Source organism: Corythoichthys intestinalis, chromosome 2 (genome assembly GCF_030265065.1).
Source record: "Corythoichthys intestinalis isolate RoL2023-P3 chromosome 2, ASM3026506v1, whole genome shotgun sequence".
In the NCBI taxonomy this organism is placed as follows: domain Eukaryota; kingdom Metazoa; phylum Chordata; class Actinopteri; order Syngnathiformes; family Syngnathidae; genus Corythoichthys; species Corythoichthys intestinalis.
The window spans coordinates 24,411,513-24,424,410 of NC_080396.1; the positions used below are offsets into that span (position 1 = coordinate 24,411,513).

General features: G+C 38.1%; 1 protein-coding gene across 12 annotated transcripts in view; it reads right to left on the reverse strand.

Annotated features, from left to right (window-relative positions):
• Positions 1 to 12,898, reverse strand: part of LOC130906756 (membrane-associated guanylate kinase, WW and PDZ domain-containing protein 1-like) — a 183,678-nt gene that overhangs the window by 43,798 nt on the left and 126,982 nt on the right. The gene's annotated exons all lie outside the window — the stretch shown is intronic.

Below are 12,898 nucleotides of genomic sequence, written 5' to 3' on the forward strand. Positions count from 1 at the left end.
AGTTCTGGGCTGATCCCTCACCTTCCTCATGATCAGTGATGCCCCACGAGGTGAGATCTTGCATGGAGCCCCAGAACGAGGCAGATTGACCGTCAACTTGAACTTCTTCCATTTTCTAATAATCGCTCGAACAGTTGTTACCTTCTCACCACGCTGCTTGCTTATTTTCCTGTAGCCCATCCCAGCCTTGTGCAGCTCTATTATTTTATCCCTGAAGTCCTTACACAACTCTTTGGTCTTGGCCATTGTGGAGAGGTTGGAGTTTGTTTGTTTGAGCATGTGAACAGGTGTCTTTTATACAGGTAACAAGTTCAAACAGGTGCCGTTACTTCCGGTAATGAGTGGAGAACAGGAGGGGTTCTTAAAAAAGAACTAAGAGCCGAAATATTTACTAGTTGGTAATGAATATATCAAATACTTTTTTCATGCGGTTAAATACACATTTATTATTTAAAAATTATATAGTGTGATTTTCTGGATTTTTGTATTAGATTCCGTCCCTCACAGTTGAAGAGAACTTATGATACAAATTACAGACCTCTACATGGTTTGCAAGTGGGAAAACCAGCAAAATCGGCAGTGTATCAAATACTTGTTCTCCCCACTGTAACTGGTAATTTTTTATCGTAACTCTCATTAATCAATAACCAACAATGACAGCCAATGAGTTAATATGAATTATTTTCATACACACAGAGAAATAGACCAGAAGGTTACAGCAACATGAGCATGTGCAACAACATGCATTCATCCATTTTCAAGCTCTTACTGCTGCACTGGCAAAAAAAAAAAAAAAAAAAAAAATCATTAAATGTTAAAACTGTCTGTTGCTGCAAAGCCCATCGCTCTACATGATTCATAATTCATCTTTGCTTTTCCCCCTCTCAGACTCTCTCCACTTCTAGTTCTCTCTCTCCCTCTCATCGGATTATAGGATGCTCGCGACTGGAGCAGCTGGAAGCACATAGCTGCTGACAAGTGTGCACGCTTGCATCTGTGCGAGTGTGGCTTTCCCTCAAGGGTTACATATTAGACGACAGGTTTCAATAAGTAAGTGTTTCCTTATTCAACCGCAGTTTAAGATTCCCAGGGGTGCCGAATTATATCAGGGAAGGTCAACAGAAAGCTCCGGAAAAGTTCACACTGATGACAAGGTTACCAAAGTTAGCAACACATTATGTATTTAAACATGGAACAATACAGAAAAGAATGAAGACTTCGTGGCCTTACACACGCTAACCTTTTCCAGAATGCAGTTGCTTGCAGAATCACAATACCAGATGCAAATCTTTGAGTGCGCCTGACGTAAATGCGTTATTCAAAGTCAATGAAACATTTATGATAGTTGCATGCTCATGCAACACGCCAAAGTCTGATGAAGCATCTAAATGCATACGTGCAACATTCATTTGCTATAATGTCAGCATGCAGGTTGAGAACCTATAGGGGAAAGATTGGCCTTTCTACTTAATTCGTTCATTTATGTACTGTGTCTTTATGCCAGATATGCACCCTAGATGGAGCAACCATAAAATGTTGGCACCGCCTGTCAAAACTGGACTTGCATGTACAGTATTCTTGTCAACATAAAGAGATAGAAAACACCTTCTTCATATGGAGTGCTGCAACGATTAATCGATTAACTCGAGTATTCGATTAGAAAAAAATTCGAATTAAATTTTGCTGCTTCGAGTATTCGTTTAATTAAAGTGGCGTTTTAATGGTTTGTTTTGAAAGTGTTTGCATTTAGCTTCATTGATTTGGATGGATACACTGCCCTCTAGTCTGCCTCATTTCACATGGCTTAATCCAGCTGCTTCCTGTTAAAGGGGAAATGTGAACTAAGGTTGGCCAACCATGTTTTTGAACAATATCAATGGCTAAACAATTATAAGCATATTTTCATTATTTTTTTTAACGCAACCCTTCCAGATTCTTTGTTTAACCCATAGCAACGCCCTTGACAACGAAAATGCTTTTCTTCGGCAATCTTCGGAAATCTTCGGAAATTACGTCACACCAGGAAGTGCGAGGGAAGTCCGCCATAGAACAGTATTGTTTGTTGCATTGCTTCTCGGTAAGATGCCACGGCGGTGTGTGGCGATGTTTTGTTCTCACTCAAACGAAAAGTTGTATGAGTGGCCAAAGGATAGCAGGGCACGTAAGTGGACATCTTTCATTCGCACGAAGCGAATGAATTTCATGCCATCATCGAGTAGTGTTCTCTGCTGCAAACACTTCGAAGATGCCTGCTTCCTTAACCAGTCTGCTTATGATCAAGGATTTGCCAAAAAGTAAGTGTGATTTTTGGATAGATGATTGATGACTTTGTCAAAGCGGAGCTGCCAATTGTTGAGGAATGAACAGTATAAGCTAGCGACGTTAGCCGAGGCTATCCCCGATCATAGGTGTTGTTGCGTTCGCTAGGTTAAGCGTGTTTAAGTTGTGCGTCATCTACGATCTTGTCCGAAAGGGTTAATCCACTGTCAATCGGGAAAGGGGTGTGGATGTGCACATAAGCGGGTCGGCGTCGCGGTAATTCACGGTCACGTTGCAGTAAGAGACACACACCGCCGGTGAGTTTGTTTATTTATTTTTTATTTATTTGTATTTGTATCATGTATTTCCACCTTCATGCTTCAAGCATTGCATTGCATTTGTACGGTTCGCCGTTTCTTTCACGGTGATCGCTTTGAAGCCTTCTAGTTTGTGTTTCGCCGCTTCGCGAGAGCCGCTGACAGGTGACAAGTGTTGCTTTTAATGTCTGGCAGCGAATCAGCGAGCGCCCAGGCCACGCAGTGAATCATGGGAAATGTAGTCTCGGGACAACACTGAAGTGGTGCTTTGTAATCTGTTCGCTTGTGTGAAAAAACTACATTTCCTCACGCCATTAGACGCCACTTTGTTTTCTTATTGTTGCCACAATAAAGTGGAGAAACAATCGGCGACTGTGATATAGTGGATTTTATTTAGTTGCAATACGGAAGTTCACCAATAGAGTGTACGCATGTCATTTAGATGTGTTATTGTTTGTTCCTTACTCCTTCACTAAAAGAGAGAAAAGTTGTTCAGAGTCACTTGGCAAGACGTTGAGTAAAGTTGTAAAAGCCAATAAAGGTGTCGTGTGGGTCACTCGGTCAAGATATAACAACGACTCATCTCCTTCTTTCCCCCCAACGTTTTTATATTATTATTTTATATGCACGAGAGCTGCCGGATCTGCCAAAATGAACATGAAGTCTGATTATTATTTTTTTTAACAATGTCATCAGATTGACAAAAACATAAAATTATGTGCAAATATCTGCATCTTCAAATCATGAAAATAATAACAGCCTATATCTTACCAATGTTGCAATCTCGATGGGTCTTGTATCCATTCCATGTCAGGAAGTCTAGGCACATTGTTTGCATCCTGATTAGCGTCTGGTTAATAACATGAAATTCCAATCTCCTCTTCTTCCTCCAACTCTTCAAAAACTTGGATCTCCTCCCTTGCGCTTGATCAATCGCTTATATCGCTGTTTGAATCATTGTTTGAAGGGCTTTGTATGGCGGCCGTATGTATGGAGGTGCCATCGCGTTTCCGGTGTGATGTATCACTTCCGGGTTCGTCCCCTTTCAGGTTCGAACTTCGGAAACGCGATTATTTTGTCAAATATACAACATATAAATTGTTTTTTCATGCTTTATTTGTTGGACAATGTTTAATTACTTTACTTGTGACCCTATTTGGCATGTGAAGAAATTACTTCACATTACTGCTTTAAGACAAACATAAGGCAAGTTTTTGTTTGAGCGGGTTTTTTTTCATGCTTTGTAATTTAGTTTATGGGTATAATTAGCCGTTTCTTGTGAGAATATGTGTGTGAACAATTTTTTAAGAGCATTATAAAAAAAAAAAATGAAAAAAGCATTTTACAGCATTTAAGCTAGCGGACTTTTGCTATGTAAATTAGCCAATTGTTCTTTTGTTGTACATGGATCCTCATTTATTTATTTTTTTCATACTGTTTGAGACTCAGCTCAGGTATTTTAATTTTTTGTTTTCCTTATCCGATTACTCGATTATTCAAACTAACTAGTTCATCGATTAATTGACTACTAAAATAATCGATAGCTGCAGCCCTAACCATATGTATCTTAGCGGAAAGAATCCTGTTTAAGAAGGTGAACATTTGTTTTCCCCAATGTGCTGTAATAGAGTAGAACGCAATTAAAAGCCAATATTTTCCAGACATTGGCGAAATAGCCATTCTCAGATATTTTAAAATGCGGGTATCTCAGATTGTCCCACCTACTCATCACTGTGCTATTTGCGACTATTTGAGAAATAAACTTTAATAGACCCAGGAAGTGAAGTGGGTTTTATCTAGACAGATTAAATAGGTACAAAAACTATAAAGAGTGTGTGCCTGTTTTCTTAGCAAGTTTTTTTCTCACAATTGTTGTGATCCTGCCTTTTGTTCCTTGTTGATGCCTTTTGTCCCTGTTTGCAGGCTGCACGGGTGTGAGACGGACCGGTCTCCTCAGGGGTGAGGCTAACTGACAACACCTGTGGCTTATTGGTAGAGTCTTTTTAAGCGCAGGCCAAAAACACACCACTTGCTAGAAGATTCCAGCACAAACGCTAGAAGCCTCACTCCTGAGAAGACCACGCTTCACGAATACTGTTTTTGTAGCGCGTTTTTCCCCCTTTAGTGTGATTTTTGTTTGACCGTTTGCTTTTTGAATAAACACTTCACCACCTCTGCAACTGGGTCCCCAGCATTTCCTGATGGCCTTACAACAACAATGGCTGCGCTTGTAGGTGTTGTGATTTTTTTTCTCCATTTTTTTTAGGTCTAAGAACTGCGGGATTTGCAAAATTAAATACTTTGTGCAGTCGTATTTCACATGAAAGTCATTGAAATTGGGTGTTGTCTATTGCTTTAAGCACTTCATTAACTGTCGTAAGTCAAGGTACAACATAACATTACACTTTTAAGTTTGCATGCACGTACGGAAAGCGATCAAATGTGTTTTAACTGCTGTTATCATCAACTTGACCTCAGCAGTGCTTATGATTTCATTAAAGCCCCTTTAAGTGAAAATGAGACTCTTAGGTAGCACACATCTTTCTTTTGCTTAGGTTGCTGAAATACATTCCATTAACAAAGGGCTTTTAACTGACAGCAGCCCCTCAAAATATCTGCTGTACATGCTATTCTTTGTTGCCCCCTGCTTCTTCCATGACAAGATATCTCACCATTATTATTTAATAGGGACAGTGCACATTGATGAACATCTAAAAGATGTAAATATGCCAGATTGTAGCAAAAATGCTAATTTACATCCGCAGTCCCTAGGCAGGTAACTCAAAGACACAAAAAGACAAAAAAGAACAAAAGATTACAATCAAACAGCACAGTACAATCGGTTACTAAGAACTTATAAGTCAGTGATTGCAGGACTGGTTTACTTTCAACCACTGCTTGAGCCGAGTTTTAAAGGTTCTTTTGTGGGACACTCCCTAATGATGAGTGGTAAATTGTTCCAGATTTTACTGGCCTTTAGAGAGAAAGAATTGTAACCGAAGGCTGTTTATCCAATAATAATTGGGTGTGGTTTCATAAAAATATGAAACAGTGGCGATTCCACTTCAAATGAGCCTTTGGAGTTATATTTATATATTTATTTATTATAAGTAGAGATGTCCCGATCGATCGGGATGTCCGATCACGTCATTTTCAAAGTATCGGAATCGGCAAAAAAATATCGGACATGCCTTTTTTAATATATATATATATATTTTTAAATAAATCGTTTTCTAATTGTATTTAACGTTACAGACATAATATGTTACACTCATCCAGAGTCATTAGTTTAGGCTTAAGGTAGAGTTATCAAATTTATCCCGTTAACGGCGGTAATTAATTAAAAAAAAAAATTTATCACGTTAAAATATTTAACGCAATTAATGCATGCGCTGCACGGCCCACTCACACATTGTCACGTTCAATCTGTAATGGCACCGTTTTATCTATTTATAGAGCTAAAAGGCAGCGTAAAATGAGTAGAGTGAATTTTGGCAACCTTTGGAGCCTTTTTTTTAAATTGGCTAAAGCCTTACAGTCCCTCTCCCTACTATTAGAAACATCGTGAGATGCAATGTGGGGAAGAAAGGTAGTAATTGATCTTTTTCTTAACACCCTATGTTATTTCTCAACGCAGAGAAGATATATCAATTGGTACCACTATGCACAGTCATGGGTGCACTTCCCATCATGCATTTGGGCAGAACAGATGGCAACAGTATCATTTACTGAAAGCTCAACAAATACACTAGATGGCAATATTTTGTCACAATATACAAAGTCACATTTATCCTTAAAGAATTACAAGTCTTTCTATCCGTGGATCCCTCTCACAGAAAGAATGTTAATAATGTAAATGCCATCTTGAGGATTTATTGTCATAATAAACAAATACAGTACTTATGTACTGTATGCTGAATGTATATATTCGTCCGAGTTTTATTCATTTTTTTCTTAATGCATTGCCAAAATGTATATGATCGGGAAAAATTATCGGGAATGATTGGAATTGAATCGGGAGCAAAAAAAAAACGCAATCGGATCGGGAAATATCGGGATCGGCAGATACTCAAACTAATACGATCGGAATCGAATTGGGAGCAAAAAAACATGATCGGAACAACCCTAATTTTAAGTAGAAGTGGTTTGTTGAAGACAACAAGCACAGAGCACCAATTTTTTTAAAAACTACATTCATTTTCAAATTGTGTTATAGATGTCTCTTTGCCAGTCTTCAAAAATATGTCAAGAGGCTACGTTAACACAGCACGATCATGCCCAATTCGGATTGCTTTGTCAAAAACAATTTTTTTGTGTAGCCGTTCATATTGCAAAAACATTAGCGATTAGCTGCATAAATAGAACGTGGAGAGACAGGCATGTACACAGCAACGCGTGTGATGCGTCTCAGTGTTTACAGAAGCAAATCTGGTGCCTTTTGGAGGTCTCCGCCATCACGCTATTGTGGCAATTGTGAGGATTTTACTGTAAATTAAAAGTATAACGTTTTCTTAACCTGATAGCTTCACATGTGGTATCATGTTTTTGTCAAACAGTAATGATGTATTTTGCTTTGAGGACATACAGGTTCATTCATGTAATATGCGTTTGTAGTGCGGTGAGGTTAGATAGATATCTGATGCTTATCTACATACGAATGAGCCCAAGATGGATCAGGAAAAAAACAAAACATCGGAATCGGACTATTCACAGTGTATGAAAAGAAATCTAATACGTCACATATGGGCAAAGAAATCAAAATTTGCCTGCAGTGTGAATGAAGCCTAAGAGAAATCGGTGTGTGGCACAAAAAATGTTGTGGAGCAGATGTTTATCCAGAGTAGTCACCGATCCTGGTTGGCCAATGACATATATTAATTAACGTCAAATTGAGGGAGACAAACATCAAAACTCCCAGCAGTTTTTTCATTGCTTTCAACAGAGGCAACCTCTTACCAGAGAGGTTCCAAATGTGCTCAATACTATTCAAATCAGTGCGGAATACAGTCAATAACTTGAAGGTTAGCACGAGTACCTTCTGTAACTATGCAGTAAATATGAAGAAGCAAAGGAGCAAATATGATCCATATGTATTTCTCCTGCTGCAACCAAACACATATTCTACTTAACTAATGTTTCATCTATGGGCAATAGAAAATGTGGGGTCAAGCTGAAAAAACAAAACAAAACAAAAGCTGTTCAATAAAATATAAAATGTGCTATTTGTGTTCGTGTTGGTCTCCATCATGTTTGATTTAGAAAGAGACTCAAGTGATTTGGCCTCGGTGAGTCAATGTACAGCCTTCATTAGTCATGCTTCCTGGGTTTCTTTACGAATGAAATCTTCCATCATCGCTACATTTTATCATCTTGCCACTCTTCACCAACCATCACCATATCTCTCTCCTCTCCCCCATCGTTTTTCTGCTTCTCTATTTCTTCTAATTTTCTCTCGTTTTTTTCCGCGGGAGTCTCGGGGGACAGGTGCACTGTGCACCATTGTCATGGCAACTGCAGCAGAAAGACAAGATGGAGGACTCATTGGCCTGGCCTCTTTTTTAAGGGGAGGAACTTGTGTGTGAAAACACCAGATGTTGTTTTTGTTTATTACCATTGCTTGAACTTCACAGCATAGCTCAACTTGACTATTTTAATATATTAATATCCATGTTATTTAACTTAACGTTATGTCTATATGCTCTCATCTCTAGACATGATGAAAAAAAAAAAGACCAACTTTTGTTCTTGTCTTTTTCTCGTTCAGGATTTTGAGCAGATTGATAAAAAAGTGATAACCTCTTTAGCTAAAGTCCACGTTGTTCCTCTTTGCATCACATCATCCACATTCCCTTGCAGAGCTTTCAGATATGCTCAAACCAATCTCACACTCTTCTCGCTGCTTCGATGCTCTACTTCCACTTTCACAGTCGAAACATGATCCTCAAGCTTCTTATTTAATCCCCCTCTTATCGGCCTGACCCCACCCCTCTCAACTCCTTTGATTCTTCCTCAGGAACGATAATGCAGTCATGACCATCATCACATTTCTCAGAAATAGAATTACGAATAGCTGCAATATGCTCAATATTCATTTAACTTAAAATGTAATTAGTCAGTATTGCTTTTTATATCAGATGAATTTTTAAAATCTGGCATTTATTTGTGTTTTGATTTTTTTGTTAGAGTCTATGTAGAAAGAAATGCTTGTTATTGGAAAAAAAAATGAACAAACCAAACACATTTTTGTTAAGTGGTGCCTTGAGAAATGAGTTAACTTCATTCAATGACTTCACTCAAAACACTCATTAACATAGTCGACAAATATCAATGTTAGTTTGGAAACTGGTGGTGAAATAATCCATCTAAAAGAAAAAATAGCACCTTAGAATGTGCTTTTATAACAACATATAGAAAAAAACTTACAGAATGGAAATAACTTAGCATTTTATACATCATGGTGAATTACGGTATGTCTTCTTATTCGATTTGGTAGGAGTCAAACAAATACGGCAAGGAACTAAGTTATCATATTATTAGTCGCTCTATGTAGACGATAAAAAAATATGCCTACAAGTATTGTTTTTCTACGTTTTGTGTTGTAATATTTACTGTGTAAATGATATAAATCCACTACAAAGATGTTATATTTTTAGCCTGTTTATTGCAATTTGGAGATAGCATTGACCTGTAAGGCAATGTAGTTATTTTAAATGCATGAGTAATTGCGTTAAGTTTCTACAGCTTGTTGTGAAAGGAGCTGGGTTCACTGTCACCATCCAATGCTGCTTTCACAAATTTCTGCACACAAATCAAGGTTTTGGTCCAACAACTGCTCGTATTTCTCTAAAAGCAAGTTACTGCGCTGGTGTTAACAAAATACAGATATTTTAAGCTGTTCAGAGCAGGCTAGCATCAAACCATCATGCAACAGCCTAATTTATCAACATTTGGAAGATTCAACTCCTCTTTTGTGAACTGCTGTCTCTCATTAGTTAGTCACTCATCTGGAAGCGTGGTAATGACACTGCAGTGTCAGCCTGAAGAAAGATGACATACAGCCAAGACCACTGACAGATTTAGACTTATCTCCCTTATACACTAATTGCTTGAGCCCTACCCTGGATTTCAATGCACCCCCATTGGTGTGGCGGTGAAAACATCAGCAAGAATCACCTCTCACAAGCAGACCCACACACAATCGGACATCGAGGCACCTAATGATGGTGACATTTAACACAATATAGCTCTTTTATTTGGGCTGAGCCGCACAGGGTCAACTCATTTGACGGCATAATTAATGTGGGGTGCTTACACCAAGCCTGCCAGTAATTGGGATCCAGGTCGTGTCGTTTACCCATGGGCACAAATGATGGGCTGCATGTGTTCGTCAGCTACGTTACCACTGGAATGGGAAAACTATGCTGGATTTGAAATGCAATTTGGAAAGACAATTTCTGTGTGGTGGACCGAAGGAAGCGAGTCTTTACTAAAAACAACAAAAAATATAAAGATTATTAACCAAGCAGATTTGTGGGCCAGTAGATAACAGGCATATATTTTTGTATTGATTGCAATTTTTGTATATTTGGGTTGTAATCGAGTTTTCTGGAATATGTCACACTTTTTTCTCTATTGAAAATTTGCCGGCCTGCAATGTATACAGTACTCAGCTGCGACTTATGTTTTTCTTCACGTTAACAGCTGCAAGAAGGGTGCTCTAGGTGTGCCACCTACTTCCACAGTTGACAGAGTTGTTCAGAAATGGCACTGAAGAATGGATTTGATCATGATTTGCCATGAGATCGAGAGCTTGGTAAACAAGTTTTTATGTTGTGTTTAGGGCTGCAGCTATCGATTATTTTAGTCGACGATTAATCGTTGAACTAGTTAGTTCGAATAATCGAGTAATCGGATAAGGAACATGAAAAATGAAAATACCTGAGCTGAGCCTCAAACGGTATAAAAAAATAAATGACTAAGGATTGTGAGATGTGCTTTAATGCTTTTGCACAATAACAGTATTAACAGTATTCACAATAACAGTATTTACAATAATTAAAGCAATTATGTGTGTTTAAAACTAGGTGTTATGATTATGTTTTCTCATGTAACAGTTTATTTGCCTGTGCTTTAGTGTTTACACAATGAAAAGAGTAAGGTTTCTGTTTTCAGTAAACGTTACCATAATGTTTCATTCTGGTTTCTGGTCTCAGTAAAGAATACCTTAGCAGCTAAACGAAACTCACGTGTGTGCAATAAAAGGCTGCGCTCCTCAGGGGGAGGGCAGAGAAGCTTGTTGTGAGCCACCCGCTCCGTATCAACCTTCCTCCTGACGGCCGTCAGCGTAAAAACGTATCTCCGTCTCCTGTCTGATCCTTGTCTTCGTCCTCCTCTAGGTCTTTATTATTTTGCTAGATACAAGTAAGTTTAGACCTAACAGGATCTACTGTATGTACAACAAAAGAACAATGGCTAACTTATATAGAAAAAGTCCGCTAGCTTAAATGCTATAAATTACATTTTATATTTATTATATATATATATACAGTATATATATATACAGTGCCTTGCAAAAGTATTCGGCCCCTGGTTTGGGCCTGCTTTTCTTCAGCAGGGACAGGGAAGATGGTTAAAATTGACGGGAAGATGGATGCAGCCAAATACAGGAAAATTCTGGAAGAAAACCTGTTGGTATCTGCACAAGACCTGAGACTGGGACGGAGATTTATCTTCCAACAGGACAATGATCCAAAACATAAAGCCAAATCTACAACGGAATGGTTCAAAAATAAACGTATCCAGGTGTTAGAATGGCCAAGTCAAAGTCCAGACCTGAATCCAATCGAGAATCTGTGGAAAGAGCTGAAGACTGCTGTTCACAAACACTCTCCATCCAACCTCACTGAGCTCGAGCTGTTTTGCAAGGAAGAATGGTCAAGAATGTCTTTCTCTCGATGTGCAAAACTGATAGAAACATACCCCAAGCGACTTGCATCTGTAATTGGAGCAAAAGGTGGCGCTACAAAGTATTAACGCAAGGGGGCCGAATAATATTGCACGCCCCACTTTTCAGTTTTTTATTTGTTAAAAAAGTTTAAATTATCCAATAAATTTTGTTCCACTTCACGATTGTGTGCCACTTGTTGTTGATTCTTGACAAAAAAATTAAAATTTTATATCTTTATGTTTGAAGCCTGAAATGTGGCGAAAGGTTGCAAGGTTCAAGGGGGCCGAATACTTTTGCAAGGCACTGTATTTATATATATATATATATATATATATATATATATATATATATATATATATATATATATATATATATATATATATTTATAGTTTTTTTTTTTTTACAATGCTCTAAACAAATGGTTCAAACACATATTCCCACACACACACGGAAAAAAAAAAAAAAAACGGCTAAATATACCAATAAACTAAATTACGAATGCATTAAAAAAAAAACATTAGCTCGCACAAAAACTTGGCTTATGTTTGTCTTAACATTGAGTAGCTGGATGCACCCATGTGAAAAGAGGCAGACTAGAGGGCAGTGTATCCACCCAAACTAAATGCACAAACACTTTCAAAATAAACCACGTTAATTAAACGAAATTTAATTTGAACCTTTTTTTTCTAATCGATTACTCGAGTCAATCGAATAATCATTGCAGCAGTAGTTGTGTTGTTTAGGCAATAGTAATCGGAATAACTGTAAACAGGCACCTATTTACCCTGTTACGTTAACAGACACCTATTTACCCTGTTGTTCCCCATTTATTAGTTATTACTACAATGTAATACATTTGTCCTTTAATAAAATAGACCCGGCCTCTCAAGAAAAAAAATGCGACTGACAGTTCCTCTTTCCGCTTCAATGTGCATTTTTTTAAGCTGGTGTGACTTATACTCAGCTGCAATTTATAAGACTGGCAAGCCAGCCTGACTTTTGTCATGTACAAGATACAAGACTAGCAGGTCAGCTTGGTCGTCTGTGGTTTGGCCTGTATTTCAAAATCGATGCTAGTGGTAGGGCTAAAAAGCACAGACTAAATGTGAAAGAACCAATCGCAGAATGCGACTCGGTTGTATACAATTTGTAGTTCTAAAACATTCACAGCATACAATCACTATAACCGCCATTTTTGTGTGAAAAATCTCAGAATACATGCTGTATTGTCGTGTACAGTACTTGTTTTTGCAAAGAAACAAATGCTGAAAGATTTGCGGAGTTAGGTCTGCCTTTGACTTGGTCTAACAGCAAGTCAGAGCGTATGTGCAAAATTTGGTGTTCTGTCACGCTTTGAACGAGACTTTACACTGTA